This window comes from Phascolarctos cinereus, unplaced genomic scaffold (genome assembly GCF_003287225.1).
Source record: "Phascolarctos cinereus isolate Bilbo 61053 unplaced genomic scaffold, phaCin_HiC Scaffold_779;HRSCAF=1425, whole genome shotgun sequence".
Lineage (NCBI taxonomy): Eukaryota > Metazoa > Chordata > Mammalia > Diprotodontia > Phascolarctidae > Phascolarctos > Phascolarctos cinereus.
In genome coordinates this window covers 10,041-19,219 of record NW_027556156.1, presented here as the reverse complement: position 1 = coordinate 19,219, position 9,179 = coordinate 10,041, and the positions used below count along the sequence as shown (strand labels likewise).

General features: G+C 37.1%; 1 pseudogene; it reads right to left on the bottom strand.

Moving 5' to 3' along the window:
* Positions 1–6,700: 6,700 nt before the first annotated feature.
* On the bottom strand, positions 6,701–7,254 carry LOC110204644 (DNA repair endonuclease XPF pseudogene; annotated as a pseudogene).
* Positions 7,255–9,179: the final 1,925 nt, after the last annotated feature.

Below are 9,179 nucleotides of genomic sequence, written 5' to 3'. Positions count from 1 at the left end.
TACTAGAAATGGTTCTATCTTATTCCCATTATGTAAAAGGCTTGCTGAAGGTTTTAGGTAGATGCTACTTATTTTCAAGAAGACTCCATTTATTCTTATGTACTCTAGTGTTTTTAATAGGAATGGGTGTTATATTTTGTCAAAAGTTTTTCTATATGTGTTGAGATGATCATGTGATTTCTGTTAGTTTTGCAGTTGATATGATCAATTATGCTAATAATTTTGTTAATATTCAACCTGTCCTGCATTCCTGGTATAAATTCTACCTAGTTATAGTATATTATACTTGTGAAAAGTTGCTGTAATCTTTTTGGTATTATTTCATTTAAAATTTTTGCATCTATGTTCCTTTTGGAAATTGGTCTGTAATTTTCTTTCTGTGTTTTGACTCTTCCTAGTTTAGGTATCAGCACTATATTTGCATCACAAAAACAATTTGGTAAGACTCCTTCCTAGGAAGTTCATGGATTGTTTGTTCAATTTCTTTTTCTGAAATGGGGTTGTTTAAGTAGTTTATTTCCTCTTCTGTTAATCAAGGCAATTTATATTTTCATAAATATTAATCCTTTTCATTAAGATTGTCAAATTTATTGGCATAATGTTGGGCAAAATAGGCAAAATATGCTTTCTCTCCATACTCAATTGGAAAGTGGAACTTTAGAGAACTTACATGTGAAACATCCACACATAAGGGGAGACAAACAGGAAGAAGATGTGTGACTTGGGCATACACATGAAGGAACTACTGTCTTCAACAATATGAAATTGCCAAAATATTCTACCAATATTGTTGTGTGGCTGCTGAATATGTTCCCTTAGTAGGCATTTAACTCTGCTACTTCTGTGATACTTTCTGCCAAACACTGTTAGGTTTCTGTCCACTCCAGATTGTTGTCTATTTCAGTTATTCTAGATCACTTAATACCTGAAGCACCATCTACTATGGATGTCATGATTTTAGCTCTTTAACCAGTTCTTTTAGCCAACTTTGCCATTTAATTGGTGTGTGTGTGTGTGTGTGTGTGAGAGAGAGAGAGAGAGAGAGAGAGAGAGAGAGAGAGAGACAGAGACAGAGAGACAGAGTTGTGTTTAATAATCCTTTCCCCTTCAGAGAAGTGTCTGTATTTTTCCAATTCTTTCTTTCAGCCTCCTTCTTTGCCTCAGGTTTTTATCTGGGGTGCTACTTTAAAAAAAAAATCTTTATTTTCTGTTCTAAGTTCTCTGCCTCTACTCCCAATCTGACCCTTTCCATTGAGAAGACAAGAAATATGATACCTATTACATACAAGAAGTCATGCAAAACATATTTCTGCTTTATCCACGTTCTGAAAAAAAGTTAGAAAAATAAAGGAAAAAATATCCTTGAACCTTTCCTCTGAGTTCATCAGTTCTCTATCTGGAAATGGATAGCATTTTTACATCATGAGCCCTTTGGTGCTGTGGTAGATCATTTTATTGATCAATACTAAGTCTTTCACAGTTTATTATCATTGCAGTATTTCTGTTACTGTGTAGATTATTCTCTTTGTTCTCTTCACTTCAATTTGCATCAGTTCCTGTACGTCTTCCCAGGGTTTTCCTGAAACCATCTCCTTTATGATTTCTAACAGCAAAATACTATTCTGTCATATTCTTGTACAATAACTTGTTCAGTCATTCTATTGAAGTCTGCTCTTAAAAGTCTTCTTAGAACACCTTCGTTAACGATGTCTCTAAACTTCTGTTAAATCTTTTGTCTTCTACAGTCTTCTCTAAGTGCCTCAGTACAACTCTTACATAAATTAGGACTTATCATCAGTAAGGCAAATGTTCCCAAGGATTTTCTTCTTCAATTAGAAGAGAGATTGAGAAACACAGTGTTAAAACTGTTTTACCCTCATTCCAGTATTCTTCTGTCCTATGCACATAATAAAGATATATGCTTCTCGGTTGAGTCACAAATGGAATTATAGACATTTTCTGTGATCCTCATGACCTCCCAAATCTCTCCAAAATAAGAAGTATTTGCAGCTTTTGCTCCAAGACATCAATAACTTTATTGAGATAAAACTCAATGAACATTGCAGAGAATTCCAGTCCCTAACCTGATCTCTTAATCCCTTACCCAATCTAGCAAAGCTTATGCTCTGTTTTTCTGGACAATTCTGTTGCATTCTGAGGCAACAAAAGAACAGAATTCAATTCTGCCTCTGCCCACATTTTGTTTGAAGAAGGTGGAGATACAGGAAAATGGGAAGCCTACTTTGATCAGGGGGGCAGCATCCCTTCTATAGTGCAATAATTCACGAAGAATCAAGGAGCAGATGGCATTGGACAGGACTTCAATGTGTGCATGGCTGGGTTCTGCAAGACCTGAAGGAAAGGTCACTGTTATGCAGCTTGGTCCAATTCTATCCCATCAAAAGACACTTTGGGCTGAGATTTGGGCTTCTGAAAAGTGTAGGAGGAGGCTGAGACAACTTTTGGTGTCCACTCCTTGGGAGATCTCCCATGAAAGGGAAAGGGAATATGGAGCATGTGGAGGAGACGATATTACTAAAGATCCAAAATTCAGGTCAAAAACTTGAACACTAGTATGTAAATCAACAGGTGGGGATATTAATAACAGAACTTGACTCCAGGTCATCTAAATGAGAATAAACATGTAGAAATAAATATTGCAAGACTAAGGAAAATGAATGAACATCTGACAAGACAGAGGATCCTGTGGATTCATTAGGGATCATGGAACTATAGTTCAGGATGTTCCTGAATGGTTCAAGAGAGGCATAATAATTGTGAAAACAGAATTAATAGCCTGCACAGTATAAATAATTTGAAGAAAGAAAAACTGGAACCCAGTAGCTAAACATCACCACAGAAACAAAAGAGAGGACACGGAGTGAGGTTTTTTCTTGATATTTCTACAATACTGATAAGATTTGACTTCATGTGTATTTTGGGATCAACAATGAAGAAATGACACTTCTGCACATGCATAGGAGGGCATTTGATGTATTTTTCCTTTTAAAAGTTATTCTGGTGGCAACTAGGTGGTGCAGTGGATAGAGCACTAGCCCTGAAGTCAGGAGGACCTGAGTTCAAATGTGGCATCAGACCTAACACTTGACACTTACTAGCTGTGTGACCCTGGGCAAGTCACTTAATCCCAACTGCCTGAAAAGAAAAAAAAATATTCTGGATCCATAAGTCCCAATGCATGATGCCTATCTTGGTCTCTGAGCAGAAAAGAATTTTAAGCAGATAAGAGTCCATCAATCATTTTACTGGGTTTGGTTTCCAAATGGTCACTATCTTTGACACACTGAGATTATTGGGTGTGTGTTACCTGGAACTGAGTATTGCAGTGGTATATCTAATGTGCCTGGTCCCTGTAAGAAGCCAAATGCTTTTTTGTCATTGATTTTTTTTAACTGGTAATAATTCCTTTCTGAAAGTATGAACTGGTAAGCAGAACTCTTCTTTTACATATCACTAACTTCTATCTTGTGAGACTGTTTAGCCTGAGTCACACATTTCAGTCTGTCAGTCATTTAGACTGTGGGATTGTATTCCTTCATTTTTGAAGAGGACTAAGGACATCACAGGGTGTATTGATTTGTTTGTAAATTGAATTTAAGTGAGGCAGAGTTCAGAAAAATTTCAGTCTTACATTCTCTTCCAGAGTCATAGAACTCCAGTGGCAAGAAAAAAGTCAAGACCAGTGGTGATGGCCTGAGATGTAGTGGATAGCCTTAGTGTTTTTGATATCTGACCAACCTCTGAGCACTTCATAGGACCTACTTCACCTGCCTTCATGGACTTCAGAACTAACTGTTCTCATCCACCAATTCTACTGGTGGAAATCTTCAAATGCTTTGGATAGATAGCCTCCTAACTGACTGACAGGTCTGAGGCCAGAACAGGTTTCTTTGGTGTGTGTACACCTCTAGCAAAAGCTCTTTGTGTGAATAAATTCTTCACAGTTTGCCATAAAGAAAACTCTGAGGAGTGTGGGTAGAAGGAGGTTTCTGTCTAGGGAAGTTTTAGGTTTTGTTACACCCATGCTACCATCTGCACAAAAACTCGACTGTAAATCTCCCAGGGGGAAAAAAAGATCACTGACACAGGATGCATTAGAGCTCAGGGCTTGGATTAGTTGAGTTTTTGATTGGAGATCTATCACTGTGGTATATAGCACCAACCACTACTAGTACAATAACACAGTGATACAGCCCAGCACACAATCTCCCTCCTTCAGAGCATTCTCTTTTTTTAAATTGTATTACTTTATTTTGATTTAACAATCACTTCCATATGCTTTTGAGTTGAAAATTTTTCTCCCTCTTCCTGCCCCCCCACCCTCCCCAAGACAGCACACAATCTGATATAGGCTATACATTTATATTCCCATTATCACTTTAGTGATGTTGTAAGTAAAAATTGAAACCAATAGGAGGAACCATCAGAAAGATGAAACAAAACTCAACAGAAGGTAAAAATAAGTGAAACCCATCTGACTTACATAGTTCTTTCTTTGGATGTGGACAGCATTTTCTGTCCCGAGGCCTCAGGAGATGTCTTAGATCCTTATAATGCTGAGAAGGGTCCAGTTTAACAATACTAGTCATCGCATAAGTGGCTGTTTCTGTGCACAAAGTCCTCTTGGTTCTGCTCACTTCACTCAGCATCAGACCATATAAGTGTTTCTAGGTTTTTCTGAAGTCAGCCTGTTCATTTCTTATAGCACAATAGTATTCCATTACATTCATATACCACAACTTGCTTAGCCATTCCCCAATTGATGGGCATCCTCTCAAATTCCAGTTCTTTGATGCCACAAAAAGAGCTGCTAGGAATATTTTTGTACATGTTGGTCTTTTTCCCATTTGTATGATCTCTTTGGGATATAGCCCTAGAAGTGCTATTGCTGGATCAAAGGGTATGCATGTTTTTGTAGCCCTTTGGGCATAATTCCAAATTGTTCTCCAAAATGGTTGGGTCATTTCACAACTCCACCAACAGTGGAATAGTGTTCCAATTTTCCCACATCTTTTCAACATTTATCATTTTCCTGTTTTGTCATGTTGGCCAATCTCCTTCAGAGCATTCATGTGGAGCCTTCAGGAGGCTCAGGATTATTTATTATCCAGACATTCTATTTATTAACCAGAATGAAGAGAGGAGAGAGTAGCAAAACTAAGAGGTGGAAATGTAATTCCTGAGTTTTGTATAGGGAGGGATACAGAAAAGTAATGATTTCTGCAATTCTTTTGGTATCCTTGACTGGTATTGACTCTAACAGGGAGGATAAAGAAAATTATAGATGATTATTCTTTGTTATGTTATTTTGTGGTATTTACCTTTTTACATTCTATGTCTATATACTATGTCATGTATCTATGTCTACTTTGGACCCCAAACTTGTCAGGATGAGTCATGTGGCTTTTTTGTCAGCCCTGTTGCTGAGAACTCAACTATGTTGCAGGGTCCCTTGTGATCACTGGGGCAGTTGATGGTGACCTGGTAGAACAGGATAGATAGTATCTGAGTAGATTATGATAGGAGAGAGGATTGATGGAGAGACTGGGAGATCTGTTCTTCCAACTTTTATTCTCTCCTTCCTCATCACATCCTTCATATTACTGCTACCCCTATCTTCCTAATCTGCGGTTCTGATAATGCTCCTGCCCTGGAATATCTTCAGTGGTTCCCTATTGTTTATTGAATAATGTCTAAACTGCTTAACCTAGAATTCAAGGTCTTCTAACCTTATGCTTCCTTTCTAGGCTTACTGTCCCCTATTCATGTCCAGCCCAGATGGACTACTTATTATTCCTTAGTATGTCCTGCACTTCCACCTTCCAATATTTTACTTATTCAGTTCATCATTTACTGAACAGTTGAAGCTGTAGGGTGGACAGCAGCCACACCCCAGTAAACCCATCTAGGCAGATGGGCTAAACCAGATTGATGGTAACTGACAGGTCTCAAATCCACTGATGATAGTTCCTGATTTTTTTTGGCAGGTAGACTTCTAAATGTTTTACCATGTCTACTGTAACTTTAAATGGAATTTCTCCTTCTGTCTCTTGCTGTTGGGCTTTATAAGTAATATATAGATATATTGATGATTTATGTGTGCTTATTTTATGTCCTGCAACTTTGGTGAATGTGTTTATTATTTCAAGAAATTTTTTAGTTGATTCTCTAGGATTCTCTAAGTATACCATCATATCACCTGCATAGGGTAATAGCTTTGTATCTTCCTTTCCTATTTTAATTCCTTCAATTTTTTTTCTTCTCTTATTGTTAAAGCTAATATTCTAAGATAGTGAATAACATTGGTGACAATAGACATCTTTTTTCACCCTCAATCTTATTGGAAATGCTTCTAGTTTATCCCCATTACATATAATGTTTCCTCTATTTTGGCCTCCATGAATCTAAAGGTCCCATGCAAGGTTTTAAAGAAAATTAAAAGAGTTCTCAAGCCCCCTGAGCGTAATTTTGGTGGAAAACAACAGGGACCTGTCAAACAAACTCTCTCCATGTTACCAAAGTATTATAACTGTATAGACTACAGATTCCTATCTCCATGTTCTAGCTGGCACGTTCAACAGTAACAATATCATGCAAAACCTACATGTAAAATGGTTATTATACACCTGATTATAGCAGATAGTAGTAATCATAAAAATATGCCACATAACACGGCAATTTACCTTGGCCACAAGTATAAGTTCCTTACAAAAAGATTTCTCATTACTCTTTCCACGTGACAAAAGCCAGTATGAAAGGCAACAGCGTTATCTGAGGAAACTTTAATGAAACCGTGTCCATTTTTTTGATGAAAGAGAGGCAAGGTAAAGGCTTCCTGACAAGAGTCTATGATTCTGTGAGCTTTATAGACCAAGATGGCAGTAATCAAATCTGAAGGAATTCTGTCAGTCAAGAAATCTAGCACAAGAATTCGACTTGTTACAAATAGGACACCACCTTGGGTATAAACCTCATGTCTACTTCCACTTGCAATTTCATTTGTCACAAGTCGAGGAAGGTGTTCAACTTCCTCTAACTTCAGTTGATTGATAAAATACTCCTCCTCTGCGGCTGAGTGTTGAGCACCAGCACCGGGCACCCCGGGTGGCAGTGCAGCCGGATGAAGTGGTAGAGGAGCCGGTCTGCACCGAGCCCGCGGGCACACACCACCAGCCCATCCGCTTCTAACAGCTCCAGCACCAGCTGTCTCTCGCATTCCAGAAGCGGCGCCATGGCCACCCCCAGCAGCCGGCACACGAGCTCCTTTTCCCTAACTATTGAGATAATCATGTGGTTTCTCTTAGTTCTGTTGTTGATTTGGTCAATTATGGTGATAGTTTTCTGATATCGAACCAGCCCTGCATTCTTGGTATAAATCCTACCTGGTCATAGCGTATTATTCTTGTGATAAGTTACTGTAATCTATTTGCTAATATCTTATTTAAAATTTTGGCATCTGTATTCATTAGGGAAATTAGTCTATAATTTTGTTTCTCTGTTTTGATTCTTCCCGGTTTACATATCAGCACCATATTTGCATCATAAAAAGAATTTGGTAGGACTCCTTCTTCACCTACTTTCCCAAATAGTTTATGTAGTATTGGAATTAATTGTTCTTGAAATGTTTGGTAGAATTCACTTGTAAATCCATCTGGGTCCTGGAGAATTTTTCCTAGGGAGTTCGTTGATGATTTGTTCAATTTCTTTTTCTGAAATGAGGCTATTTAAGTATTTTATTTCCTCTTCTTTTAATCTGGGCAATTTATATTTTGTAATATTCATCCATTTCACTAAAATTGTGAAATTTATTGCCATACAGTTGGGCAAAATAACTCCAATTTATTGTTTTGATTTCCTCTTCATTATTGTTGAATTCACCCTTTTCATTTTTAATGCTGTTAACTTGATTTTCTTTTTTCTCTTTTTTTAAAATAAAGTAACCAAAGGTTTGTCTATTTTATTGATTTTTTCATAAAACCAGCTGTTAGTTTTATTTAACACTTCAATAGTTTTCTCAATTTCAAATTTCTTAATTTCTCTTTTGGTTTTTAGTATTTCTAATCTGGTATTCAATTGGACATCTTTAATGTGTTTTTCCTAGGTCTTTTTACTTGAACGCCTAATTCATTGATCTCTTCTTTCTTAATTTTATTCATGTAACCATTAAGGGACATAAAACGTCCCCCAAAAACCGCTTTTCCCACATCCCATAAGTTTGGAATGTGTCTCATTATTGTCATTATCCTAGATGTAGTTATTGATTGTTTCTATGATTTGTTTTTTTCACCCACTCATTCTTTGGGAGTAGACTACTAATTTTTGTCTATCCTTCCATGGCCCTTTATTACACATAGTTTTTACTGTATTATAATCTGAAAAGGATGCATTTAATATTTTCTACCTTCCTGCATTGGATTTTGAGGTTTTCATGCCCTGTTACATGGTCAATTTTTGTGTAGGTGCCATGTACTGCCTAGAAAAAGGTATTGTCCTTTCTCTCCAATTTTTTCCGGAGGTCAATCACATGCAACTTTTCTAAAATTCTATGCATTTGCTTGACTTCTTTCTTGTTTATTTTGTGGTTATATCTATCTAGTTATGAGAGGGAGAAATTGAGGTCCTCCACTTGTATAGCTTTGTCATCTATTTCCTCCTTTAACTCCCTTATCTTCTCCTCTAAGAATTTGGATGCTATACCACTTGGTGCATGTATTTTTAGTAATGATGTTACTTCATTGTCTATGTACCTTTAGCAGGATAGTAGTCTCCTCCCTTATCTCCTTTATTTAGATTTATTTTTTCTTTTGCTTTGTCTGAGATAAGGATTGCTACCCCTGCTTTTTTTTTTAACTTCAGCTGAAGCATAATATATTCTGCTCCAGCCTTTTACCTTTACTCTGCATATCCCTCTGCTTGAAATGTGTTTATTGTAATCAACATATTGTAGGATACAACAACATATATGTGGCTTAATCCATTCTGTTATCTCCTCCCATTTTGTAGGAGAGTTCATCCCATTCACATTCCCAGTCATAATTATTATCTGTGTCTTTCTCTCCATCTTATTTCTCCCCTGTTTATGTTTTTCTCTCTCCTTTCTCCATTTCCCTCCTTCTTTTTTGACCACCACCTCCCTCAGGCTGCCCTCTCTTCTCTCA